Source organism: Passer montanus, unplaced genomic scaffold, assembly GCF_014805655.1.
Source record: "Passer montanus isolate IOZ18808 unplaced genomic scaffold, ASM1480565v1 scaffold86, whole genome shotgun sequence".
NCBI lineage: Eukaryota > Metazoa > Chordata > Aves > Passeriformes > Passeridae > Passer > Passer montanus.
In genome coordinates, this window is record NW_024373923.1 from 1,798,561 (window position 1) to 1,826,367 (window position 27,807).

A 27,807-nucleotide genomic window follows, 5' to 3' on the forward strand; every position below is an offset into this window, starting at 1 on the left:
AAATCTTTTAGCAGGGCCTATCACAATGATGATTTTAAATTTAGAGAAGGTAAGTTTTAGCTAGGAAGAAGGATGCAATTTTTACATGGAGGATGGTGATGCCCTGGCACAGGTTGCCCAAAGAAGTTTGGGGTGCTCCATCCCTGGAAGTGTTCAAGGTCAGGCTGGGTGGGGCTGTGAGCAACCTGGTCTTTTTCAAGACATCTCTCCTTATTGCAGAGGGTTGGAGAAGACAATCTTCCAACCCTAACTATTCAACTATTCCCTAATTCCACCAAGGATCCAAGATGTTTCTCTTAGGACCAGGGGTCAAGTCTGCATGCAGCTGCTGTCCCTCAGCCCCAGATTCAGCCACAAGGACATGCCCAGACAGGATGGGGACAAGGAGGCTCCCCCACAACTGCCACCCAGCCCGGGGCTGCCACCAACCTGCCCCACTGCCATCTCCAGAGATTGCTCACTCTCAGTTCTCACCAGGATGATTCACACTCAAATGCAAAGGCACAAAGTGCTCAGATCAGTTTATTGCAAAATAGTACATCCTGGTGACTGCCTGGCCCAGAGCCACTTCAGTCCCAGGCTCCCAGACAGCGGGGACAGCCCCAGGGCTAACCTGGAGGCCACCAGCTCCTGCCCACAGCTTGGTCCCACCTGGACAGAGCAGAGAGCTATGGGAATTCTCCCCTATCAAAAAAGGATACTTCACTAAAACCTCATTAGTTCTGTATCCTCCTAAAAGGGGACTTCTGGCTGCTAGAATCTGAAAAACCAGTCCCTACAGCTCACTGACCAGCCCTGAGGATCTCCCACCCCTGCTGCACCAACTCACCACGACAGACACCCACCAGAACAGGCTACTGACTCAGGGAGGGCTGCCTGGGGACCCTCCAAGGCTCAACTGCTTCTACTGCCATTCACACTGCCAGTAAAATAACACCAATAATCCATTACAAACTTCCAAGGCAGCGTGAGTCAGTCTTTTTGGTGCTAGAAGTTGTTTGTCTCTAGCTCTGCTCTTCTTGGCGCCTCGAAGTCCTGGGATCACGTTCCTCCCACAGCTTCTTCTACTATCAATTTCCACATAAATTCAGCTGTTTCCTTCCTTCCAGCACCTTAATTAGCCCAAAGTTTCTTCACCAGGTTCTAAAGAACTGCCCCACAACCCAATCCTAGCAGAAGTGCATGCCCCCAGCTCACAGCAGCTGGGACAGCCCTTGGTGCTCCATGCTACCTTCCATTCCCCAGCCAGAGTACTGGAACTTTCCCCACCACCAAAGTCCCCAGCTGGCAGTTCCAGCCACATTCCTCATGATCCCAGCGTTAACTCCTCCACGGTTTTACCAGCATTACAACATAATGCAGGCAACTGGACCAACTCCAGACAGAACTAGATGCTGCTGGTCATTTTTTCCAAGGAAAAGAAAGAGAGGAAGCCCTCACTTAGCCCTGTTGGGTGAAAAACATCAAGGCAGGCAGTGTTAAAATGCCATTATGCATGGAGAAGCAGCAGGAAAAAAAATGCTAGAATAGACAAAGCAATTTGATTCCCATTCAAGAAAAACTTTGATCTACAATTCCCACCCTGCAGCCAGCTTCTCAAAAGGTGAATATTGACCAACTTCCATGGAGCTCTTCAGATGGTGAATATTGACCAAATTACACGGAGCTCTGCTGACAGTCACCTATACATCCATCCCCTCAGGACTCTTCTGAGTGTACAAAAGAGGTTTTGCTCACTTCTATTTTTTATTTTTTGACTGGGCTGGAAAGCACCTCAGTCAAAACACACAGTGCCCTTGGTGCACATTAAAACCAAAAGCTCTCAAGGATAAATGTCAAGATTTTAATAACTTGACCTTATCTGGCCAAAACCAGCGTGCTGCCATCCTCCCTGTGTCCCCTCCATCCAGGCAGGGACCAGGGCTGCCAGCAGGCTGCCAGGCCACGTCCCAGCAGTGGGAATGCTGCTGGGAAGAGCAGTGGTGGTAAATCAAGAGACAGTGTGTCATCCCAGGGCCCCTTCCAGCCTCAGACACCCGCCAGCACCAGGGACCAGCAGCCTCTTTATCTTGTCACCAGTGACTAAGAGCATCCCTGGCATGATGGTACCACAAAAATACAGGTGACGGGAAATGGCCCTTTTCCAAGGAGGGATGGATCCTTTATTACATCCTGTTTATCTCCCATATTACTGAGGGGAAAGCCATGAAGCATGCGATCCTTTCAGGTTCTCTGAATCCACTTAGATTTTATCTCTGGAGCTGGAGCTTTCCAGGAATGAAATAGCTGCAAGACACAATGTGGATGAAACGAAATCAAATAGAGAGTCTCCAACATGAAAGGCAAACTAAAAGGATGACAGCACTAGTTATACGGAAGGAGAAATAAGGAGGAAAGGAAATTAAAAGCAATTAAAGAGAATTAATTAGAAGGTATGATGGAGCTATGAAAGAGGAAAAACAGCTATGCAGAGTTCACTAAATACCCCCAAACTTTTAATTGTCACACTTGGAACTGCAAGCCCTAGAGGTTCAAAACCCCCCTGGCAGTTTCCAAATGAAAAAAATTCCCATGGCTTAAACAAATTACTTCTTTGCCTCTAAGTCTGAATGGCAGACAAGATTCAGAGCTTCTACTCCAAACCATGAAGACAGAAGTTCACCCTCCTCTCTCCTTCAGTCCACTGACCAGGGTGGGCAGCCCACCCCATCATCTGGTAACAGAAGTTGGAGCTTCAAGTAGAATGCTGATGCTGCAGTCCCAAGGTTTGGGCTGAATCATTTGCATCTACCCAATGTTCCTGGTAGGGTTTTCACAGGGCCCTGGGGGTTTTGGGGCCACCATCTGTGCCTGAAGTCATCAGGATGAGACTTGCTGCTGGGTTAGTCCTGGGGGAGATGGCTGGCACCTGGAGCATCTCACCTCTCATCAAAACGCACTGCCTGCATTTCCACTAAAACCTAACAGTCCTTTCCACAGGACCACAGCATGGTTTGGGTTGGATGGAACCTTACACACCACCTCAACTATCAGCAGGGACACCTTCCAGTATCCCGGGCTGCCCCAAACCCCATCCAACCTGGCCTTGGACACCTCCAGGGGCAACCACAGCTGTTCTGGGAAACCTGTGCCAGGGCCTCACCACCCAAAGGAGAATTTCTTCCCAATATTCAATTTAACTCTAGCCTCTGGCAGTTAAAAACCTGATCATCCCTAATTCTCAGCCAGAATGAGGTTCTAAATCAAAACACTGACATGCAAAGGGTTGCAGGGAGCAGGAGTCCCCTGTTTCTCCAGGCCTTCCCTTTGCCAGCCACCTTGGTTTTAACCCTGAGAAGTGAGGAAGTTCCCTCTGGAGATCAAAAAGTCCCTTATTAAGGGAATAGTGGTGACGGCTGGGAGGAGCAACAAGAGGTCGTAAAAAAAGCAGGCAGACAGTGTTTGTCTTGGCCTCCTGGACGTGTATTATTTTCCTGGGATGCAAGCTCCAGCCCCACACTGAAGGCAAGGATGCATGAAACAGAGACGGGGCTGCCCTGCCAACGTGGAGTTTGTTTCGGAAGAAACTCACCCGGCATTTCCGTGCAGGAAGGAGACAGTGGGGCTGCACTGCCCGGGCTGCTGGAGGGTGCCTGGGAAGCACCAGCCAGATCCTCCAGGCTTGGGGAGCACACACAGGGCCCAGGCAGCACCCCAAAAAAACCCACACAGAGAGGTGGGCAAAGTTTAAAGCTCCCTGTGGTGTTCCCATGCTCTCCATTCACCCATCCATGCCAGATTCCATCAGCTACAAGGCAGATCAAGTACAGGTCTGTAGGGACTGTGCCAAAGGCTCTGTCCCCATCCCTTGCACCAGCCCTGCCACCCCCTCTGCTTCAGCCACCTCTCCACTGCGGTCTTCAGAGACCCACAAAGCCCTGGCTGTGTTTAATTAAGTGACCTCACACTGATTTACACAACAATAACCCTGTTTCCTAACATACCAGCTTCAGGCAGCTCCCTCCAGTGACAGAACCACACTACTCCAAGGAAAGGGAGAACTTCATTATCAGTCAGCCATTACAATTCAGAATTTTAAAAAATCTTCATTATAATAAAGGCACAGCTAATGTGACATGAAAGTTAACTCATTTTTAACACAAATGTAGGAATGTATATTTTCTTTTTTCTTTTTTTTTTCTTTTGCTCGAACTGTTTTTGCTTGGACTGTTTCATGCTTTGAAGTTAATTGCAACTATTTAGCTTTATACATCACTTGCTCAGAAAGTTACAAGCCTCCCAGATCTCCCTGGTTTATTTGGGACCAGGGTTTCAAAGTCGCAGCTGTTCTCTAGCCCAGCTTCCATTAGGGAGATTAATCTTCCCCGAGATGTGTCTTTGGGAAGGTCTGAATCACAGGGCTGGATCCTGCTCTTGGTTACACAGAGTTACAAGAATTGCAAGAAGGGGAGGAAAAACAAAGCTGGGCTGGACTGGCAAGCATCAAACCTCCTGCTGTGGGACTGGACAAGGGCATTTGGGACTTTTGAGCAGAATATTTATGCCCTATGCAGCAAAGCAGAGTCCTGTCCCAGTGCTGCATATTCCAGGCACTGGAGCAAGTTAGTAAAATTAATAGCAATAACCAAATTGTGCTTGGGAAAGTCAACAGAGCATCCAGTGGTGGCCTTGCCTACATGATGGATGGAAAAGTTTTAGCTGCAGGTCCCTGGTGATGCTCAGGGAGACCCTCTTCTGCTCTGGGGTGTGCCACAGATGACATTCCTCTCCCCTAAATTAGGGGAACCTCCTATTCCTCAGTGCCAAATGAACCCAAACAAAGCAGTGAGGGAACAGCCCATCCCATGGCAAACACCAGGCACTGCTGGGACAACCAGCTTGAGAACAGCACCCTGCAAACAGCCTGCACCTCCTTCCCCACCATCCCTCCCAGCTTGTCATCCACCCACAGGAGCAAAATAAAAGCTTTGGGCTTTTAGTTAAAACAGAAGAGCATCAAATCAGGCTCTTGCCATGCACACTGAGAACACATGCAGCACCTACAAGGAAGAATTAAGTTCAAACCACCAGATCTCAGGCCAATTCCAACCAAATCCTGAAGAGTCACCAGATCATTCTTACATACTCCTACACACACAGGCACCAAAGGGACAAAAGGAACTGCCTGGCAGGGGAGGAAAGGGAACAGCTTCAAGAGAAGGGCTGCTCTCACAGGGGAATTGGTACAAAGAGGTGTCAGTGTGCAGTGCCTCCTTCCTGGCTCTGCTGCCTGCAATATGCAGGGAAACACAAACCAAGAGCAGTTTTGTTCTGGTGCAGAATCTGCTGAAAGATTTTCTCAGTGCATCTCAGCAAAGGACTTTCAGCAATTGCCAGCCTGAAAATTCAGGAGGAAAGAGTGTGTGGTGAGGTTCTGATGCAGGTTAGTGCAAGGAGAGCATCACCACTGTGGAACCAGGCGTGGGATGGACTGGTGCTGTTCAGCCAGATGCACGCCCATGCAGTAAGGTTTTGAGGAGAACAACATTTCATTTGGGTTGGGTTTTCTGCCTGCCAAGTCAGGTTGCTTTGTGAATCAGCCCATTTCTTGCAGGGACCCAGGACAGGAACCCAATACAACCCAGCTGCATTTCTAACTAACACCACTGGAGTCAGAGAGTGCAGGAAGATGCTCACCTTTAATTTGGGAAACCTGCAATGGATCAACATGACTTTTTCCTTATCAAAGCAGCAGAAATGTCCAGCTTACAAATTAAAAGGCTGCAGCCTGTAAGCAATCAGCATACACTTCCCACTGCATAAGGCCAAAATAACTGTAAACCTCTTTTTTAAAGCACAGTCTTACAGAATCATTCTGCCTCGGCTCCATTGAGCTTGCAGGGCCCTGTATTTGCTCCTCACCCGAGACAGTTGCAAGTTAAGCGCTGAATGGCGGTGTTGCTGCTACAGGGATTGTGCAGCTAAATAATTCAGTAACCAATTACTGTTTAACAATATCCCTCCCCATCATCCCAGCGTCGATCCATCATCCCAGGCCAAGAGAGCCCAGCAGAAAGGAGGCAGCGAGAAGCCTCCTTGTGATGTAAACACATTGACTCGTGTATAATACACAACTTATTGATCAGAAGACAAGGTATACGGCACATTTTATTGCATGCTAAATGAGGGCTGTAATGAATTGCTGCTTGCCTCCAGGTCATTTGTTTGATTGCCACCTAAGCAAACTGGTGAGGGCGAAAGGTCCTGCCTCTGGGGCAGGTCCTCGGTGAAATGAGCTGCTGATCAAGAGAAACATGAGAAAAAGAAAGCAGGACAGTCTAATGCTCTTTCTGTGCATGAGGAACAGGGAAGCTGGTCTTGGACATCATCCCCAAAATGTACAAGACACAACTGTAGCTGATGCTTTCACCAAGAGCATTGGGGCCACTGCACCCAACCAGGTGCCCATCCAGGGCTCCCCAGCTCAGATTCACCCCACTCAGGACCTGCTCCTCCCAGCCTGTCCCTGTGCCTGCATTGGGATCTGAAAACAAAAAAAAAAACAAAAAAAAAAAAATCCTGGGGTGTGAAGAGCTGACTTCACATTTAAAGAGTCAGGGATACAGAGCACACATGGCCAGCTGCTCCCCTGGCTATGAGACAAGGGCTGAACCTGTTCTTCGTGCTGGGCATCGCCAGAGCTCACCCAGCTTTTCTGCACCACCGTGGCTCTGCAGAGAAACACGCCTGGTTTTTAAAGATATCCCTCCTGCCTGCTTGGTTCCTCCTTTGTGTGGCTTTAAAGCTTTCTTCTGCGCAGCTATAAAAGGGTGTGAGAAAACTTGGAAAGGAAGCCCTGGGTGGTACAGACAACTGGAACAAGGAGCAATCTGTGCCCGGGGCAGGGGAGGGGGTGGCAGAGCCCACATGGTGCCAGGCTGAATGGCTGCCGGGGAGGAAATGACACACCACACTATCCTGCTTTTGTCCAGGGGTGAGACCAAAACGCTCCCGAGGAAAAAGAAAAACCAAAAAGGGATTACTCTGCCTTGTGCTCTCCCTCCCCTCGACCCCCTGCCACCCCCAAGCAGGGTACAGGTGACTGCCTCCGCATCCTCGCTCCAGTGGACCGTGGGGCATCGTGATCTGAGCAGCATCTGGTCTGCTTTAGCATCAGGCTTACACTTTCATGCTCCTCAGGTTTCTCCCTGCTTTTTAATTAGGAATCACAGCCACGAGGCCACCCATTGCTGGGTCTGGCTGGGCAGTAGAGCCCAGGTGCAGGAACACCCCGCTCTGCTGCTCCCACCAGAGCTGTCAGGGAAATGCCGTGGGCAGGGGGGGACAGGCAGCGTCCCCCAGCCCTGCCAGTGTGCAAGGTGACACCCAGCACACACCAGCCCAGGTGCCCACACTGGTGGCCTCCCCAAACCCTGTCTCCCAAAGAGCTGTGGCTCCAGCAGAGTCCTGGCTGCACTCTCTGGAAAAATGAAGACTTAAAAACTTTTTGGCCTCGTTTTTCCAAGGTTAAGCTCAAAACTTGGGTGTTTTGCAACCCCTTGACTCTCACCTCTTCTGCTCCTGTATCAGTGGTCCCTCCTTCACAACAGCTGTGGGATTTTCCCAGCGTCCATCACTGGGGCAATCCTGTCTCCAAGGTCTTGTCTCCTCCTTCCACACACCTGAGGCTTGTCCTAGGACAGATCCTTCACCTGCAGCTCATGAACCATCTCCCAAATGCCCAAACAACTTCTGAAGTTTCACCCCACCATATCACATGTTTTTTTTCGATCTCTTCTCTTTTCCCTGGTGTTTTGGTATTATAGGTTTACCTATTGTGTCTCCCCTTGTAAAAGGACCAGAACCAACACTTTAATACTCAGCCAAAACTCTCTCTGTATCTGGGCCACCTCCCATTCCTCGCTTCCAGCATAACGAAAACAAGCAAGTCACAAACCCATTTTCAGAAAAATTAAGCAGCCCACCCTGAAAGTGACAAAAATCTCTATTGTACATACCTATGCTGATGGTGCATCTCATTAAAAACAAAAACCCCAGAGGAACCCCAACTAAACAACTGTCCACAGATACAAGTTCTCTTCCTGCACCACATGAGCACACATCATAAGGACAAAATTCTTCCCTGTGAGGGTGGGCAGGCCCTGGCCCAGGGTGCCAGGAGCAGCTGTGGCTGCCCCTGGATCCCTGGCAGTGCCCAGGCCAGGCTGGATGGGGCTTGGAGCACTCTGGGACAGTGGAAGGCATCCCTGGCCATGAGGTTCCCTCCACCTTCAGCTGGTACAAACCATCACAGCAGCCCTTCAGCCCAGCTCTCACTCTTACAGACACCTGAGCTATCTATATGAGCTAGCTATAAAACCTTCTGTCTATCCCACAGCTGGCTGGGGCCCTCAGCGCTAGAAGCTGTAAACAACAAAAAGACCCCAAAATTAGCTATTGCAGCAGACGTATCCAGGTTGTATTTTTATTCTTCTGCATGCCAGAGGTTTTTCCTCTTTAAGGAAAACTCAGTGCTTTCCCTTTTATTCCTTCCTCAACTAACAACTTCCAAAGTTTAAAGCCAAAACAATAAAAAATAAACCAGCTCTTCACCCCCATCATTAGTTTAATATCAGATGGAGGACAGTGGGTTGGTTGATGGAAATAAGCTTCTTCCCATTAAATTAATTTTTGTAGGGTTAATGTGCAATTCCACCACTACCACCAGCACAGAGGAGGATGGGCAAGAAGCACATGGCTTGGGGATTTCAGTGCCTTGTCAGGTCTGAGTGAGCCCCAGTGAGCTACAGCCCTTTTGAAAACAAAACATAAAGGCAGAAGAGGGTCAGAAATGGTGCAGGTGTCTCAGCTGACATCGCACCAGCTGAGTACACCTGGGTGAGGAACAGCCTAAGGAAGGACTGAAGACCTGCCACTTCTACATGGATCCAATCTGGAACAAGAAGGGCTGCAAACCTTGCTCATGGGGCTCTGCAGTGCTCAGTCTGGGCTGAGGAGGATTCTCTTTTCCTTTTGCCCTCCATGGAGACTCATTTCGAGCACCTCCAGCTCCGAGGAAGAGCAAAACCTGACCATAGTTCTTGTGGAAAACAGCATCCAGTGGCAGCACCAGCACAGCCCCTTCCCAAGCCCAGACATGCAGCAGTCACCTATCACAATCTCCTCATCAGCACCCGTCCCTCATCCACAGAGAAAAGCTGCTCCATGCAGATACACAACCTTGTTACATTCTTAATTAATTACTATTGATAACCTATCGGTGTGGCTGGCCAGCCAACCTGCCATGCCTGCAGCAGAGCCTCCTCTTGCTCAGCTGATGAAGGACCTGACCATGACAGGGCTGGACAGGGAGCTCTTCCTCTGGGGAGGGAGGAGGAGAGCCCATGGGAAGGTGGGGAAAGGATCATCCTGGCAATGGAGTCTGAGGAAGACCCACAGCACAAGGTCAGAGTGATGGAGACACTGGAGACGGGGGAGCAGCAGAGGACAATCCCGAGCATGGAGCATGGAGATGGGAGGAAGATTTACCCCTCTGGGTCACCTCAATCACCTGGGTGTCCCCAGGACATGAGTCACCAGACACTCCTTAGTCAGCCCAGGCACCACCAGCCCCGGGGCCAGTGCAGTGTGGGGAGCCCTGGGGAAGCACTGAAAGGAGCCGCCAGCCCCAGGGCGCACTGTCTGAACGTCTGCAGAGGGAAACCACTTAAAAACACCCCCTAATACCAATAAAAATGGCATAAGAGCAAATGAGATGCAAACACACAACTGCAAATACACCGAGGGCGCACAACCCACGCTGAACCCACCAGGGTGGCTGCCAAAACCCCCAGAGATGTCCCCATCCCCACGAGCTCATGGTGCAGCATCAGATGAGGCAGAGGGCGAAAGGAAAAGGTGTTCACCAGCATTCAGTGTGGCAGAAAAAACGGTTTGTGGGTTGGGGTTTGGTTTTTTGTTGTTTTTTTTTTTTTTTTTAAACCACACCTGCAGATCATCCACCCATTTGTGCCCCTCCAGACTCATCCACACTCACCACTTGCAAGCTGCTTCCCAACAAGGACCAACTTTGTTACGAAAAAGTACAGGGCCTGAGGCAAAATTAGCTTTTTTGTCTCCCAAACAGGCAATTATCTCTTGCACAACTATGCAAGTCTAAAACGCAGGAGAGGCAATATTAAGCTTTACTAAAATGGTGCTTTTAAAGTACAAATTGTTGCAACATGTGAAAATAACATGGGGGAACTGCAGTTGTGGAAAATTTAGAGAACTTTTTATTTTATAGTTTTCAAGCATACCAGGCTCTCAGTCGAGGGGACCCAAAAAAAAAATCACTACTTTCAGCTGTGCTACACATAGCACCCCATTTTTAGACTATTTTAGAGGAGGTAAAATGATCTGCTTCTCTGTTCCTCCTGAAGACCCACAGATATGTTCCTTTCAATATTTAAAGGGAGCTTATAAAAAAGATGGAAAGGGACTTTTCACACAGGCATATAGTGATAGGTTTTAAAGCCAGAGTTTTAAATTTAGATTAGATGTTACAAAGAAATCCTTCCCTGTGAGGGTGGAGAGGGCCCTGGCACAGGTTTCCCAGAGAAGCTGTGGCTGCCCCATCCCTGAAAGTTTCCAAAGTCAGGCTGGACAAGGCTTGGAGCAACCTGGGATAGTGGAAAGTGTCCTGGATGAGCTTTGAGAATCCTGCCAACCCAAACCATTCCACAGAGGACCTTAAAAGGCATCAAAACGTAACACAGACTGTGTTACAGGAGTATGTACATACATGCACAGACAAATCTACTTAAATGGGATACTCAAGTTGCATCAGCATCACAAAAAATTAACACTCTTTTTCATATTTTGAAGAAGAACCTAAAATGGGTCATGTCTAACCTGATACCATTAATTTACATGTCCATGTCTGTTCAGTGAAGCCTGTCTGTCCTGGGTCACTTTAACCTTAAAACCTGAACATGGGAAATCAACACACTGCAGTATTAATTACATGTCATGCAAAGACTCATTTTACAGCCTAATAGTTTGAAACAGTTAAAAAAAAAACCCTGCCGCTTGTGTCCTGCTTACAATTCACATGGCAACTCTGTGCTTCCGATCAGGCTGCCCAAGAAGTGTTTATCTTCTTGTGGGGAAAACAAACAACTGCATATCAGGCATTAATTTAATTAATCCAGGGCACCCGCCAGCACCAGCCCTGCACCAACCACAGAAGAACAGAATGAACACCCTGACCTGGAAAGACCCACAAGGACCATCAAAGCCCCACTCCTGGCCCTGCACAGGACAGGCCCAAATGATCACAATGCCTGGTGCCTTTGGGCTGGAGAGAAGATCAAGGTCCCCAGTATAGAATTCCAGCCCCAAAAGAAACTCCAAAGTGGAAACATCCAAAGAAGAGGACAGCTCACAAAGGCCAGGCTCACCAGCAACAGCAGTGGCCACAAACCCCTGCGGAGCAGCCTCAGTGACTCCCAACAATCACACTTCTCTTCTCCCATTTAATTCCTAGCCAAGATACTCAGAAGTGACAGTGAATACCCCGAATATGTTCTCTCACATCTTCTGGACTTCAGCCTGCTGAGCTGGTGGAGGTCACCATGCTCCTGCCCACCCTTTTCTCGGCTTCCCTTTGATCGCGCGCTCACCGCAGAGCCAGGCAACCAAAAAACAAAGGCCCCAGAGGGATCCATATCTCAAACTTGCCAGTGGCTTCTGACTCGTGCCCCTGTGCCAAGGCACAACAGGCTCTACAGAAGGGCTCATCTCCGTGGCAGTCATGGAGTTCATCTCCTGCCAGTTAGCTTGAGGTCCCTACATTTGCTAATGCTGATTTGGTTACTGCCATCAAGCTTGATCAAGCATGCAAATCTTCAGGTCTCAAGCTAGACAAAGCCTGGAGAAAGGAGAAGGCTGGAGCAAACAAATATGTTAAAATAGGATTTAGTTATTAAAATGGAGGGGGAAAAAAAGGGAGGGGGCAAGAAGTAAACTTTTCTCCTCCCTCCCAACCTCCTCCTCTGATGTGTGCTCCTAAACATGATGGAATGAAAAGGCTCCCACAGCACTGGAAAGGCTCCTGCCACCAGGAACAGAGTCCAACAGGTCCCACAGGGCAAAGGCCACCTTGCAGACTGGCAGATATTGTGCCCACTAGACAGAAGGTCTGCAAAAAGCAGTGACAGCAGGTTGACAGGCTTCACTTTTCACTTTTCTTCAGTTTCTTCTCAGCCAATCAGTAACTCATAAGGCTGCTTAGGGCTTGACTGGCAGGTCAAGGGATAAAATTCTGTCCTTTCTACTCTGTGCTCAGGGAACACCTTACCTGCAGAGCTGGGGTCCCTAGCACAGGAAGGTCAGGGAGCTGCTGGAATAAGTCCAGAGGAGGCACGGAGATGCTGCCAGGGCTGGAGCCCCTCTGCTCTGGAGCCAGCCTGGCACAGCTGGGGCTGCTCCCCTGCACAAGAGAAGGCTGCAGGGACACCTGAGAGCCCCTGCCAGGGCCTGCAGGGGCTCCAGGAGAGCTGCCCAGGCACTGGGGACAAGGCCTGCAGGGACAGCACACAGGCCATGGCTGCACTGCCACAGGGCAGGCACACATTTTGGGATGTTGGGCAGGAATTGGTGGCTGGGAGGGTGGGCAGGCCCTGGCCCAGGGTGCCCAGAGCAGCTGTGGCTGCCCCTGGATCCCTGGCAGTGCCCAAGGCTGGATGGGGCTTGGAGCAGCCTGGGACGATGGATGCTGTCCCTGCCCACAGCAGGGGATGGGACTGGATGACCTTTAAGCTCCCTTCCAGCCCAAACCATTCCATAAATTTCTGCATGCATCATGCACCCCACAACCCAAAGGAGACCATTTCTCTTGGCTGGAAAAGGCAACAACTTTCAGGTAAGCCATAGGGCTGCTGATTTTACCCATGAAAGACATAAATAAAATGTCCACACATTATGTCCATAGGGGTGTCCAACAGTTTCCAATAGGGTTCACGCTATCTGTGGACCCAAATTTTCCCTGCAGCTACAAGAAAAATAAGTAATTTTGCATTTAGGGTCCTGAACCATGGTGCAGCTTTGTTGTTAAACAGCTGACACTACCCTGAAGCCTGAGTGCAGCATTTTATGTGCATGTGTGAGTTTACAGAGTATTTGTGTGTCATTTCTGATGAATGGCGCTGCATAAATGTTAGATCTTCAACCCATTGCTCTCGCAAATACTATTTCTTCTCTTATTTATTTGTATTGCAGTAATTCATTCAGGTGCCAACCATGACTGAGGCTGCGCCATCAATATGCAGCCTGACAGCAGCAGCAAGAGACAACAGCAGCTCTACAGATCACACAGGAGAACAGGAAGCATCCTGGCTGGCATTGGTGGGGAATGGCTGTAAAGGCAGAGAATGTCCTCAAATCCCAAGGAAGAAAACCCCAGCAAAGCAACCCCAGCTCTGATGCACAGAGAACCTGTCTAAATGTTTAACCAGAAGAGGCACAGAAGCCCCACCTGTGGCAAAGCATGGGGCCACCATGTCCTCCCTCAAATGGAGATGTGTATGCCATAAACACACCTAGACCATGAACAACTACAGGCCAGCAGGAACTACAAGCCTCTCTAAAGCCAGCCTCAGATCAAAGAACCACGGAATTCCTTTTTTAAGCCTGCAAAAGCTCTCTGAAATTGAGTCCTACCATCCCCCCAGCACAGGCAAGCCCAACACCAACCCACTGTCTCCAGGTGCCATATCCATATGGCTTCTAAATCCCTCCAGGGATGGGGACTCCACCACTGCCCTGGGCAGACCATGTCAACATTTGCCAAGACTCCGTGAAAAAATTTTCACTAATATGGAATCTAAACTGTCCTGGTGCAACTGGAGGCCATCTCATCTTGTCCCTGTGGTTTGTCCTAGCTGTGACATCCTCCCCAGCTGCCCTGGAGACCTGCCTTCCTACAGGAGCATTAAACACATGCCCCAGTGCTGGTTTGTATGGACCAGCAGGATGAGATGCTATCAGCCCCAGCTCTCCTCTGCTCCAAAAGCACCCCGAGGCAGCGTGCAAGCCCTGCTGCTGGGGAGCAGTGCAGCAGCTGCATTTGCAGCACCCCAGCTCTGGCCTGCTGAGGTGTGGTCCTGATGAAGCCAGTGGTCCTGATGAAGCCTGTCCAGAAGCAGGCTGACGTGGTCCAGCAGCACCCCTGGGGTGTGTGTCACCTCCTGTGTCCATGCCAGATGTTCATCCCATGAAACACCTGCATGTGGACATCCACCAAGCTGCTGCCACGCTGAGCCACACCTGACAAAGTGTTTATCTTCTCGTGGGGGAAACAAACAACTGCATATCAGACATTAATTTAATTAATCCAGGGCACCCGCCAGCACCAGCCCTGCACCAACCACAGAAGAACAGAATGAACACCCTGACCTGGAAAGACCCACAAGGACCATCAAAGCCCCACTCCTGGCCCTGCACCTCCAGGGCATGAAGGTCTGCCAATATCCCAGCACTGCTCCCTAGGAATTGTACCACAACTGCAGCAGAGCTGTCTCCTGGCTCTCCTTGTCACCTGGACAAGGTGGCAGTGCCACCCCACCCTTTTAGTTCTTTCTTCTGAGCCCTGTTCTTGGAGCAACTCCCTTTGGTGCTGGAGAACTGCTGGAGCAGGAGCCAGCAGCCTGACAAGGGCCACCACTCCCCACCTACCTGCTTCTTGCTCCCCCAAGAAACCTCATGCAAAGACTTTTCAACCAACCAGTAAATAAGCAAGGCACCTCCCAGTGACAGTAATGGATAACTAATGTCTCATTAAATAAATGAAACAGATTAATGAGAAGAGTGACTGTTGTTTCTTTGAGCTGGTCATGGTGAGATAAAAGGCAAAGAAAGACCCAGATCCCTTTTCATAGGAGTGCTGTAAAATGAGTGGCACAGAATTAGCAGAGATGAAAATACAGGGCAGGACACACTTTTCCCTCCAAACACACCTGATACTTCCTTCTCTGCCCTTCTTTTTCTCTCCCATACCCAATCTGGAAAAGCCAAACTTCATTCATAACAGAACCAAACTATTTCCTTTTTTATTCTAATATTTCCTTGGTTTTTTAATAGGCGACCATCTGGGAGTGGGGGAGTAGAAAGGAAGCCCTGAAGCTTTTCAGACACAATAAATAAATTATAAAAAAGAAAAAGAAGTATGATTAAAACCAAAAAGCATAAACAAACAAGCCATGTTACCCAGAATAATGACTTCAGGGAAAAGCGCCAAAAAAATTGTATAAGCTTCTGGAGCGTGGCAAGAGAAGGGAAGAGAACAGAAAGTCCTCACTGCTGAGGAGAATGTGACACTGCAGTGGGACAGAGGCTGGGACTACAGGGATGCCCTGGGCAAGCCCCAAAGGAGGGGGGTTTCACACAGACTGAAACCCCAAATTTGTCTTCAGGCACGTGATTTTTATAAAAATCCCCAGTCTAGGCAAGCTCAGACCTTTTAAATTTTTTTTTTCAAATTTTAATTTCATCTGCTCCTCTCTGGTGAGACCCCACCTGGAGTCAAGCTTGGGAATCCTCAGCACAGGAAGGACGTGGAGCTGCTGCAGCCAGTGCAAGGCTGGGAGGGTGGGGAGGCTGGCTGGGAGGGTGGGGAGGTTTCCCAGAGCAGCTGTGACTGCCCCTGGATCACTGGGAGTGTCCAAGGCCAGGCTGCATGGGGTATGGAGCAGCCAGTTGAAGATGGCCCTGCTCATGAGGCTCCCTTGGGCCCACTTCTCGAGCTTGTCCAGGTCCCTCTGGATGGCATCCCATCACTCAGGCACGTCAGCCGCACTCAGCTCAGTGTCATCTGCAAACACAAACCCCTCTGAGCTATTCTTGTTCTACAGCTTCATCATTCTCGGCAGCAGCACACCATATTCTGCAGGGATGACAAACGGGGGGCACAGAGTGGATGGCACTACCCAGAACAAATCTGATTTCTTTCTGACAAGCAGGCAGCACAGAGGGATGCACCCATTGCTCCTGTCCTAGCAGGGAAGCATTTTTGTGGGGGATACTTGGCACTCAGGGGTCTTCAGCCTGATGCAGAGCATTACAAGTAGCAGGGTGCCACATGAAAGCTGTCGTGAGGAGGAGAGGGACAGTGTGCAGCACTGAGACAGGGCTAGCAGAAAATGGGCCAGCACAGGCAGCCACGCTCCTGAGATACTGACACTGCAGCAGAGAAGATAAATGACTGGCCCAAGGCCACGCAGCCAGGCAGTGTCCCCTCTACATGACTTTCAATCCCTGCTCCAGCACAGGACTGCTGAGGGATCCTTCAACAAAATGCTATACTGGCTTCGAAATCGTGAGATTTATTTTACACCTGAACACACTCACACATATAAATGTACTTTTTTTTCCTGCCTCTTTCTCTTGCCTCCACTCAGACGCACCCAAGCACATCTTAAAACCTCTCTGAATAACCAGAAAAAGTAAAAACTTTGTATTTCCCCACTAAAGGAGAAGTCATAGGGGTTAACTTGACTCCAGGAGCTCGGGCTTCACAATGAAGCAGGATGCTGCCAGCAGTCCCACCTGGCAAATCAGTGCCTATATTTACAATTGTACGCCCGGAGACTCTGCAAATATTTCCTAGAAGCTATAAACCCCATCCCAACAATTGCAACAGGAGCGGGGATAAATTAGCTGAAGCCTGTCACTTGGTGAAGTCACGCTGGAGGAGATCCATCCAGGTAATCCATCTTTCTGCTGTGTTATACAATGACACAGTAATGGCCAGCCCAGAGGGATTTCCTTCAGGAAAACTCAACTGTTACTAAAATGGTAAGTTAATACCAAGCAAGAACTCAGCCGTCATTAGACCGAAGGATAGACACGACAGGGAATAAAATATTACAGTCCCCATTCAAATATTTTTATTTACAAGAGCAAGAATAAATAGACCTATCTGAAGGCTGCAAAGAGAGGAGGCTGGGATTAAAGGAGAAAAGAAAAAAAAGACCTGCACGCATCGATTCCATCTTTGCCATTTTTCCTAATAAATAGCCTGGCACGGCTGTGCTGATGGGTAGCTGGGGTGGAGGAGGGCACGCTGCCCAGCTCTCACAGGGACACAGGACACAAATCTGAGCTCAGGCTCTGCCCTTTTGTGTTGATTAAAAAAAAAAAAACCCTAAGAAGAAAGGAAGAAAGCAAGAAAAGTTATGTGGCTAATAAAGGGCTCTATTGTGCCATCAATTTTTTAAGCTTTAATGATTTCGGGAGGAAGTTCAGCTCAGCAATCAATAGCACAATATGGGCAGGAGGGCTCGGAGGAAATTCAGCGCCGGAGCTGCGGCGAGGGCTGGTGGGAAGGGGGGCTCAGAGGAAGGGGGTTCCCCTCCTCCAGCGGGCAGGGGGGCTCCCAGGACCCCACACAGGGACCCTGTCCCCCTCCTGTTTAGCCACTGGGTGTGAGCTCCCTCTCCTGCTGCACAGCGGTGCAGCCAGGGGACAGCGGGGACATTTGGGGATACCACGGCTGTGCCACGGCAAGGGAGCTGGGAAAGCACCCACGCCAGCTGGGATGCTTGCCCCATGCCCGGCAGGACTGAGCACATCCCAGAGATGCTCACAGCACACCAGGGACAGCCCAGGGACCGTCACCCCACACCGAGCATATCCCAGGAATCATCTCCCCATACTGAGTATATCCCAGGGAACATTACCCCACATTGGGCATATCCCAGGGAACATCACCCCACATTGGGCATATCCCAGGGATCATCACCCCACACTCCCCACATTGAGGCTGAGCACATGCCAGGGATCATCACCCCACACTGAGCACATCCCAGGAATCATCTCCCCATACTGAGTATATCCCAGGGAACATCACCCCACACTGAGCACATCCCAGGGAACATCACCCCACACTCCCCACACTGGGGCTGAGCACATCCCAGGGATGGTCACCCTTACATTGAGCATATCCCAGGGATCATCACCCCACACTGAGCACATCCCAGGAATCATCGCCCCATAATGAGTATATCCCAGAAATTAACCCCCCACATTCCCCACACTGGGACTGAACAGCACATTCCAGGAATCATCACCCCACACTGAGCACACCCCAGAAATGATCACCCCACACTCCCTGAATCTGGGTTTAGCACATCCCAGAGATGCTGGCCCCACACCATGCCCATCCCCGGGATGCTGACCCCACACTCCCCGGGCTCCCCATCCCAGGGACGCTCTCCTCCGGGCCCACCTGTCCCTAAGCCCCGCAGCCCGGGCACACAGCCAGCCTCCCTGCTCTCCGGGAAGCCCAGTCCTGCCCGCAGCAGCAGACGTACCGCATCGCCGAGGCTCGGTGCTGCCGCCGGGATGCGGGGCTCTCCAGGGGATGCTCCAGCGCCGGGCAGACCTAGGAGACACGGTGACACAGCGTGAGGCTCTCGGCATCAGCGGGGACAGCGCCTCGCCCGAGGTGCCACCCTGGACAGGAGCCACAGCCGCCTCCCAGCTCGCACAGGCACGGGCAGGGTGAAAAGCGGAATAAAAACCCACAGAGGGCTTCCCAGCAATGGGGGATCCCGAGCCGTCGGGTCCCTGTCCCGATGCGAGGTGCAGAGGAGAAAGGATGGGATGGGATGGGATGGGATGGGATGGGATGGGATGGGATGGGATGGGATGGGACGGGATGGGACGGGATCACCCCGCGCATCCCGTCCCTCACTGCAGGGAAAAGCCGATCCTGCAAGTTGATCCCAAACGTCAGGGAGCGCTCGGCAGAGCGGCACCGGCTGCACCGCCAGCCCCCGCAGGCAGCGGGAACTCGGGCGAAAGTTTTGCCACGATCCGGGGGATATTAATAAAAAATTACTAATACTAATCAATCAAAAAAAAGAATAGCAATTAATCAACAGAAGGTAACGAGCGCCGGAGAGGAAGAACGGGGGAATATCCGACCTGGGAGCCGGGAGCGCCGGTGACAGCAGCGCTGCCTCTGCGCGGTGCTGCCGCAGCTCGGGGACCCAGCTGGAGGACCGGGCACGGTCCCCTGGCACCGGGAGGGACGGAGGGAGGGACGGCAGGGGAGGGGAGATGAGGGAGGGGGCGCCGCCGCCGCCGCCCCCCGCAGGAGGGTCCTGAGGGACCCCCGGTCCGCCCCCGTCGGGGAAGGCAGCGGCTCCCCCCCGGCCATCCCGGCGGGGAGGAAACGGAGCTTTATTTTAAGACAGCGAGCAAAACAGCGGGCAGATATACACACAAAACCAGAACTTACCGTCCAAAACGAATCAGCAGGGAGGGATCCGCGGGCGGCGCAGCCAGGGGAGCATCGGGACGGGACGGGGCGGGGCGCGGCAGCTCCGCGCACCTCGAGGCTGGCAGCGGCGGCGGATGGCGACGGACAGAGCCCCGCGCCGGGGTCCGCGGTCCCGCCCGCCCCGTCGGGGCGCCGGGCGCTGCCACGTGGGACCGCCGGGGGGGGGCGCCCCACCCTTCTCTCGGGTCTCGGTGTCTCTGTGTCTCTCTCACCCCCCCGGTCCCCCCCCCGCTCCACGCCGGGCTTGACAGGTCCACGCGACCAAACAAACCGCGGAGGACGGGCGGGCGGCGCGGCCAATGAGAGCGCGCGGCGGAGAGGATCAGCCAATGGGTGCGCGCGGGGGGCGGGACCGCCTGAGGGGAGCGCGGCGGAGGCGCCGCCCCGGGGTCAGAGCGCCGCCCGCTGCCCTCGGGGTGCGGAGGCGGTGGGGAGTGAGGGGTGGTATGGCAGAGACGGGGAATGGGCAGTGTCGGTATGGGCCCGAGCGGTAATCCACTCCCAACTCCTGCCATGCTCGGGGGCACCTTCCACTGGACCAGCTTGTTCCAAGCCCCGTCCATTCTGGCCCTGGACACGTCCGGGTCTCTTCTCTGGGAGACCTGTGGCGAGGCCTCCCCACCAGCATCCTCAAGTCCTTCTTCCAGAGCTGCCCTTTATCCCCAGCCTGGATTCACCCCGGGCGTCACCTCACCTCGAGTGCAGCTTCACTTTTGGGCTTGTTAAAACCTCAGAGGTTCCCATGGCCCGGCTCATGTCACACACTGTTTGATGGTTCCAGATAAACAAACCCTAGACAAAAAAAGCCAATATATGGAGCGGGGTGTTACTCCAGCATTGTCGTCCTGCTGCGAGACTCAGGCAAGGGCTTGGTGGAGCACAGCTGGTGGCATTGCCCGGCTCCTGCAGGGATCCAGCAGCTCTGGATCCTCTCTGCATCCCCTTCCGAGCTGCCTCACTCTGCCTGCGTTCTCCAGTGAGAAAGAGAGCTTCTTGGCATGCTTGGTTTCCATGTTCATGTGAACCACAAGCTTCAGGTGCCGCCGGTTGCCCTGTGTGTTGTTAGGCAATCACCCCTCAAGCCAACCTGGCAAAACCTGTGGATGATCCTTTATCAATCCTCAGACTTTCAAGGATTGCATGAGGGAAAAAAAATATTATCTGCAGGAAAAATAGACAAAGAACACACCTAAATCCAGGAAATCCATGAAATTTGGATATCAAGAAGCTCCCCCTTATATGTCTAATAATCTTAATCCCAAAACTGGTATTCTGAAAGACAGCATTTATTCTGTTTTTAATGGTTTTCTTTGGCAGGGCGGTTTGGAAATTTGGAGTTTTGACTTCCTTTTTTTTTTTTTTTTTTAAAGTCAGACCTAGCCAACAATCACAATTTGTTTTTATTTCATCTGCTCTCCTACCCTGTCATCAGGCTCCCATGCTTTCCCACTGGGTCCCTGAGTGCAGTCAGCACGATGCTGAGTCACAGAAGAACATTGTCAGCTTAAACTCTGAGCATTGAGGCTTCCCCCTCAGTATCAGCAACTCAGGGAGAGCCTCCCTGTGTGAGTTTAGAACATTTCCAGCTTCCAAAAATAACATTTGCACGTTATTTTTTAGGATCCTCATCAAATGTTTCCAGTGAACACCATTTCAGGATGTTCCTTTAGAGTTTGTTGTTCTGCAATCCATCCGTTTCAGGTGGAGGAGCCTGGCATGGCAATCCTGGGATCTCTGCTCTAATACCCGGTAAAACCATTGCTAGCAGCTGATCCAGACTGGGATCTGATTCTGAGTGCCTTAATTAGTCAAAAGTCCCCAGCTTTAGTCAAAATCCATCACTAGTAATGTGTTTTTAGATTTAAAGGGAAGGTTTAAATTAGGAACAGTAGGAGCAGCTGCTGTGAGTTTGCTGGTAGAGGAATGTGTGCTCCTAACAAAAAGCAGAGGCAGGATTTGGGATCCTTTTCATCCAGAGGAAAGATGACATCCAGCTACAAAGTTCTCCATAAGGGGCAAAGGGGATTTTCTGCCCCTCTCTGCCTCCTAGGAAACACTCCTGTGCTTCATCTCACTCTCCAGATCCAAACTTAGCACCTGATTATTTTTAAAACAACGAAGTTGTGTAAAACACACTGACAGGAACAACGTGGTGCTGCTGCCTGATCTCCCCTCTGCATCTCCTGCCTTCACGAACACACGAAGGTGGAATCGAGAGTCCGAGCCCACTGCAGCATGAAGCACCTTGGAGAGAGTGAGTGACACAAGACTGACGTGTACTAAGGATCCCCTCCTGATTTTGTCTGGCAAACACTCACCAGCACAGCAGGCGAGAGGCTGGGAGGGATGGGAGCTTTGGGTGGAGGTGTCACGAGGCAGAAAGTGATGCTTGTGTCTGCTTGTGGTTGTTTTCTCCTCCTGCCCAGCCACAGGCAAACTTGAGGTGGGATGAAGCCAGTGTGAGAGGTTAAGATCCCAGTGTGAGATTGGAAATGGATGAAATAGAAATATAACTTTTCCTGCTCCACTTTGCATTTAGTTGTTTCTCAGGGTCCTGAGTGCATTAATTGGTATTAATTACCCTGACCAACTTCACCTCCACCATGCACCCACCACTCATTAGTCCAGAGGCTCTAATTAGGCTCTGGGCACTTTTCTGAGCTGTGTTGTTGTAGTACTTGGTTGTAGTCCTGCCTGGGGTTCTGTGTCTTGGGTGAGCACCATACCCACGTTGTCACCTTGTTTGCAGTCCTGCTCCTTCTGTTTCCAAGTGGATCCTGGATCCAGTTCATGCTCTTACCTTATCTGGGATGCCTGGTAGTTCCTTTTTACCAGATCCTGGCACTGACAGTCCTCTTCAGATCCAGTAGGACAATATCCCTGCCTGTGCTGTGGTCATCCATGGCTCTTGGCTTCATTTAGCATGGCAGGAAGGATCATTGAACACCCCACAGCACCTGGGAACCATAAGCACACTGTTCCCAGACCACATTCCCACCCTGGCTCTCCAAGGTGCACCTGGCTGTCTGGTGTCTGTAGGACTTTCTTGTGAGATCAGGAAGATGTGGGCACCCCTCTCTTACTGCCTTGTTTGTTCCACTTGTACTTAAGGAGTACTCTCAGGAATTTCCCAACAGATTTCTGATGCGCCAAGTTTATCCCCTCCTGAGAGCAGTAACTCAGCTCTGCTAGAAATGGCTCAACTCCGGCACCCGCCTGTAATGTAATTGAGTGTGGAAATTGGCAGGAGAGGTAGGGAGCTACCTCATCTTCATGCACATAATCAATAGCAAATCATTACTTAAAAAGTAAAGTGGTTGATGGTGTTTCTGTAGGGCAAGACATGCCCTGCATTTTCAGTCTTTGATTCATACTGCTTAGCATGCCATGAGATGGGGCTCGGCGAGTGACTCACATTGTAAAAGCTCTCCAGTTAGCTCCTGGTGCTCCCTCTCAGCAAGTGTGTCATGATTGCTTCAGCATGTCTGTGTCTGTTCTCCATCCCAGCTCCCAAAGCCTTCAAGGCCCTTTTAGGGATTTCCCTAAGTCCAGACGCTGCAGGGGTGGCACCAAAGCACGCATGGGGCTCTTGCCAGGATCAAGGCACTCTCACTCTGGATTGGGTCCAGCCTGCATGAAGCAGAGCATGATACAGCTCAGTCTACTTGCAGACACTTGGATGGCTGAGGGAGCTGGGAAGGGGCTGAGCCTGGAGAAAAGGAGGCTCAGGGGGGACCTTGTGGCTCTGCACAGCTCCTGCCAGGAGGGGACAGCCAGAGGAGTCAGGCTCTGCTCCCAGGGAACAGGGACAGGAGGAGAGGGAACAGCCTCAAGTTGCACCAGGAGAAGTTTAGTCTGAGTGTTAGGGAAAATTTCTTCACTGAGTGGAAACTTCCAGACTTGGCACAGCTGCCCAGGGCTGTGATGGCATCCCTGTCTCTGGAGGGATTTAAAAACTGTGTGGAGGTGGCACCTGAGGACAGGGGTCAGTGGTGGCCTTGGCAGTGCTGAGGAAACAGTTGTACTCGATGGTCTTGGAGGTTGCTTCAAGTCTGAATGATTCTGTAGTTCTCTGATAGGAAATCCACAGCTTGGGGAGCACAAGCTGTGCCTACGTATTCCATCTTGCAGGAGGAGAAGGGAACCTTGCTCCAGACTTCCACCACAGATGTGAGAGAGGCCATTCTCTTATGAAGAAAGTGGCATGCTGAAAGTATGTTCTCTGTGTTAGTATTGTCACATCCATTGCAGATGCACCTTCGTGCTTCTGAATTGTCAGCCTTCCTCAACACGAGCTGCCCATCCGGGTGCTCCTGCTCCAGTGAGGGATTCAGCCAAGGAACCCCATCATCCTTCTCTTACCATTGCAAGTTGTTTGCTGTGCTTTCATAACCTTGTCACTGATTTTGGTCTGGAGCTGCCCCTTCAAGAAGTGGCAAAGCTTGGTAGAATCCTTTATTTATACACTGAGGATGCAGGGAGTGTTCCTTCACCGTTGCTTCCTGTTATCTCCTTGCACTGACAGCCAACTGACTCTGCTTTGGTTCCCTGGAGCTACACTGGGGTTTCTGTAAGTTTGGGCGTGTCCTTGGACAAGAAATGGGAGTTGAGAGACCTGGAACCAGGCTGCTTTGGCTGAGAGGAGAACAGCACAGAGGAAGGGCAGCAGCTTAGGGCTTGCAAGATCTCCAGCCAGCGATGGCCTAAGCTACCCTGGGTTTGCAGCAGGACAGAAGTGTGACCATATCACAGAATCACAGGGTAGTTTGGGCTGGGAGGGGCTTTAAAGCTCATGTCATTCACACCCATGTCCCATGGTGTGCAGGGACACCTTCCACTGTCCCAGGTTGCTCCAAGCCCTGTCCAACCTGGCCTGGGACACTTCCAGGGATCCAGGGGCAGCCACAGCTGCTCTGAGCACCCTCTGCCCGTGTCTCACCTCCCTCACAGTCAGGAATTTCTTGCAAACACCTAATCTAAACCTCCAGTCTTTAGGACCATTAATCCTCCTGAGGACGCTGCTCATTTTCTCTGGGCTCCTACACCAAAAGCAGTGACAGAATTCCAGCTGAGCTCTGGGGGAACATGAAGGGTTACGGAGAGCTGTGCGGTGACAGGCGGTCCTGGGCAAGGCTGAGCACGTCCTGTGGAGGCCAGCCAGCAGGGCTGACCTGATGTAACAGGGAGCTGGCACTGGATGCTTAACTTCAAATGGCCCAGGGACTGAACAGATGGCTCCTCTTTATTTGCATGCTACTTGGATTTGTGAGTCAAACAGAAGAATAACTTAATTTTTGACATTTGCTTCTCCTCAGAGCCCGGCACAATTTATGTTATACTGGCATTTGCGTGAAGGATGTTGCTTTAGGCACTAAACCCATCCTGGCTTTAACCCTAAAAAGAGCCAAATAGGCAGGAATCGTATTCCTCCCCAGCTCTTTTGTAGGCTCTGCCAAGGGATATCACACTTACACAGTGACCAAAGAATCAGGAGAAAACAGTCATTTGGGGCTTGTGGAAGGAAGGGGCAGGGTTGGAGTTAAACTGGACTGGAAAATATCTCATTTGTAGGCCTGAAATGAGAAACTGTTTGTGGATGAGGTTTACCTCCTATTAAAAATACCCTTCAAGGCCTGTGCAGTTAGTCTTGAGCACAGGGGATAAATTTAGTGGAGTCTTGTTCCTGCTGACATAAACTTAAGTGAAAATAATATATATAGCCAGGGCACAACATCTGCAAGCCAATTAAAAACCTGGCAGATCGCACCCCAGATGACAGTTGCCATGACTAGTGTGTCTGCGTGCCACCCCTTTGAGAGGGAAAAAACAGATCCTGCTTGGCTGTGCAGCATCTCTATACATCTTCCAATGCCCACGACAGCTAATGGTGATTATTTGGTAGCTGGAGGCCCAGCAGCATGTCCTCCTCGCCCTAACGCCTGTGCCTGCTGTCCCCAGTAATCCTTTGTGGTCACATATGTGATATTCATGGGTTTGACTGTAGGTCAGTTACAAAAGTCACAGGATAACGGAATAAACCTTATTTTCTGGCCTGATTGTAAAGACATGAGAGCCTGGGTAAGGATGTGTGTGCTTTGACCAATGAAAACACACATTTTTCAAAGGCAGTATTTGAAATACTTAGCACAAAGAGGTGGTCTTTGTTTTCCAGCAGGCAAAGTGCAATTCTCCTTCACCTGTAATTTTAAGCAAAATATCAAGCGGTGGTTTAGTGGATGGAAGATAAAGCAGGCAGAGCAGGGAAACCCTTACCCTTGAATTCTGGGGCTACAATATGTTTTCCAGACTGTTTGCAGCATCTCTTGCATTCACTGTGATCCCCCTCTTGTGGTTAGTCCAGCACCTGCAAAATTTCCATGTCCGTGCCTGTCAAGGCTCAGTGGCTTTGGGTTCCCCAGCCAGTTCAGCTGAAATATGGTGGCTTCACAGTCAGATGCCCCTCAGCTGGGCTGCTGTGGCCATCCTGCTGTGTTCTAGAGGACAACCCCAGTTGTGAGGCAAAGAGCACTGTCCCAAACCTCTCCCACAGACTGCTGCCCCAGCAGCCTCAGTTGCCAGCCTGCTGAGGAGCTGCTGGCCTTGTGTAAGCTCTTGAGATGCTCCTGTTGGGAAGCAAAAGGTGTTTTAAACCATATAAATGCATGTCCAGCAGACACATTTTCCTCTGTCGCATGGGCAGGCCATGAGCACGTACAGGAAGGATTTAACAGCCCAGCTCGTGGGCTGTAATGTGTTATGTTACAATAACTTGGTCCTGTCTGGTGGCATGTTTCACATTTGGCCTGAGCCCTCAGTGCATAAAACATGCCCAGAGCACACTGCGACTGCAGTGTTGCTTGGATGCAAATAAATCATCTCCTCTACATCCCATGAGAAGCATGGATTGCATTTTACATTGAATATTGGGGAAAATTTCTTCACTGGAAGGGTAGTCAGGCATTGGCACAGGCTGCCCAGGGCAGTAGTGGAGTCCTTATCCCTGTAGTGATTTCAAAGCCTTGTAGATGTGGCACTTGTGGCACTTGTGTGACAGTGCTGGGGGACTGGTTGGACGAGACAAAAGGTCTTTTCCACTCTAAATGATTCTGTGAGTCTGTGAAAAAACTCCTTCTCAGTTCTGACCCCACTGAGTTGTTCAGCCTGAAAATGAGACTGACTCCAGTGTTCATGTAGAAGTACTTGGGCTGGGAGCCACGGCGTGGAGTTCTGATTCCCCTGAGTTAGCCCATCTTCTCTCTTGTGTCTTCTGGGAGGCCAGGATCTTTGTGGATTGAATTCTGCTTTTGGCTATCAAGTGGTTTTTCAAGGCCTGTTCTTCCCCCTTCCTTTGGTGCTACAAGGAGCTGGGACAGATACTCTGTGCTCTATGTCCTTGTCTGCAGCCCAATCTACAGACATCCAGCAACAAAACCTCTTCGAGTCTCCTCATAACTTTCCTTCTCCTGGGTTGGCTTGTTTTGTTGGGCTTTTTTTTTGTTTCAGAAGCAAGATACCCAGTGTTGAAATAGCCTGACATTTCATGAGGGCCCTTTGTGAGATGAGACACAAGCGTACCGTGATTCTTTGTAATTTTCTCCATGGCTCTCATCGTGTGAGACTCTCCACAGCCCCAGGCCTGCACCAGACCCACACACAGCTGAAAAACAGCTCATAGCTGGAGGGCTGCTGTGATTAGGAGCAGCGGGACTGTGCTGCGTGGGGAGAATAAGGAACTGCACTCCCTCTCGTGGCTGTGCTCTCCCCTACCTTTTCCTGCAGCAGAAGACCCTAAAACTTCACTTACAGAGCCAGTGCAATATCCTCAGCATACCCAGAGCTAGCAGCACAGCCCAGCATTCAAGGCACTGGTAATTCAGCTAAAAGTTTTGTCAAACTATTAATTGTTTGGGAAAGAAATAAAAACAGTCCATGCCAGATGTCTGCCTTAGGCTGAAGTTCTCTGGAAAGTTTCAGCCAAAGTATTATGTCCATTTCCAAGAATGAGGGGAAAGCACAGTGTTTTGCCCAGTTTTGAAAAGGAATAATTCCATGAAATTGTAATAACAGAGAAAAGCCTCCATCTATTGAAGAAAGATCATGCAATTTGGCCCTGCTGTCATAAAAGTGCCATTTGCTACTTCCAGGAAAGTTTGTTTAATTTTGAATTAGTTATAAGCTCTGAAAGTCATGGTTTGCATGTGCTCGACAGATCCGGTCACAGATTAACAACTCTGTTCTCTGAGGACTGTCTGCAGCAGGCATGCTCTAACTCAGGCCTGAAAAGGCTGGAGTATGGAATGGCTGCTTCCAGCACTGGAAATAAGACCTGAGGAGGTCAGGAAAGCTGGGAAGAATAGAAGGCTCAGACATGAATGTTGTGATGGGTTCAGAAACAAGCAGATACTGTTGGAGGGCTGTTTATGAGAGGGGCAACACAAGGTGGCCTAGGAAAATATAATAATGAAAAAGTTGTTGTGAGTGTT

At 50.6% G+C, this 27,807-nt stretch overlaps 1 protein-coding gene across 1 annotated transcript in view; it reads right to left on the reverse strand.

Annotated features, from left to right (window-relative positions):
• ZBTB7C (zinc finger and BTB domain containing 7C) overlaps window positions 1-19,419 on the reverse strand; it is a 151,585-nt gene extending 132,166 nt beyond the window's left edge. The window contains exons 1-2 of the mRNA XM_039733385.1: window positions 19,283-19,419; window positions 18,351-18,421 (exon numbers count right to left, since the gene is read on the reverse strand). The gene's annotated coding sequence lies outside the window, so the exon portion shown is untranslated. The remainder of the gene's footprint in view (window positions 1-18,350; window positions 18,422-19,282) is intronic.
• Between the last annotated feature and the right edge of the window lie 8,388 nt (window positions 19,420-27,807).